The sequence below is a fragment of the Calidris pugnax genome, unplaced genomic scaffold (assembly GCF_001431845.1).
Source record: "Calidris pugnax isolate Ruff unplaced genomic scaffold, ASM143184v1 scaffold13, whole genome shotgun sequence".
Taxonomy (NCBI): domain Eukaryota; kingdom Metazoa; phylum Chordata; class Aves; order Charadriiformes; family Scolopacidae; genus Calidris; species Calidris pugnax.
This window is the reverse complement of record NW_015090810.1, coordinates 21,946,553-21,947,265: the sequence shown is the minus strand read 5'-3', so window position 1 is coordinate 21,947,265 and position 713 is coordinate 21,946,553. Positions and strand designations below refer to the sequence as shown.

The 713-nt window shown below is 50.8% G+C and overlaps 1 long non-coding RNA gene across 1 annotated transcript in view; it reads right to left on the bottom strand.

Annotated features, from left to right (window-relative positions):
* Nucleotides 1-713, bottom strand: part of LOC106886090 — a 10,592-nt gene that overhangs the window by 5,827 nt on the left and 4,052 nt on the right. The gene's annotated exons all lie outside the window — the stretch shown is intronic.

The window sequence follows — 713 nt, the reverse complement described above, 5'->3', positions numbered from 1 at the left end:
CGGGCACCGCGCCAGCGGGGAAGCCCATCGCGTCCCCTTCTCCTACCGGGGACCCTTCCCAGTTCGACACCCCCGACACTGGAATAACAACTGGGAGAGGGTCCTGCCCCGTCCTGTCCCTTCCCTCCCCGGCAAGGCGTCGGTGGTCATTTCTACGGGAATAATTCATTCACGTTAAATTTCCTTTATCTCCGGAAAATAACTGCAACCTTAAATGCCCGTAATAGGAATGTAATTGTATGGTGTGTTTTTTGTTGCTGTCGGTTTTTTGGGGTTTTTTTTTGAGAAATCGATTTGGGCTCGAATAACTCCTCTGAGCGTGTTACACCAAAGCCATTCAAATAGGAAACAGGAGAACTAAATTATTGCCGCTTCCTGAACTCTCTGCTTATGATCCCAATAATTAAAATGTGCAGTAATGGCTCCTGCAGCCTCTATTTCTTTGGGTAATTCTCGGAAATGAAGGGCTGATTTTCGGCCGCTGAGGGAGGGGAGCGCGGAGACGGGCGCAATCTTAAGCGGCCGGTGGTCCGCGCCCGGCGCTCTCCGCATCACTTGGGGGAAAATAATCCCGGCGGCGGGGAACTCCCCAGAGAAGGGATTTCCCTTCCAGTCCCTCCGGCAAATCAACTTTTTTTTTTTTTTCTTTCCCTTCCTTTTTTTTTTTCCCTTTTTTTCCCTCATGCCTTTCCTCCCCCCTCTGGCTCTGTCCA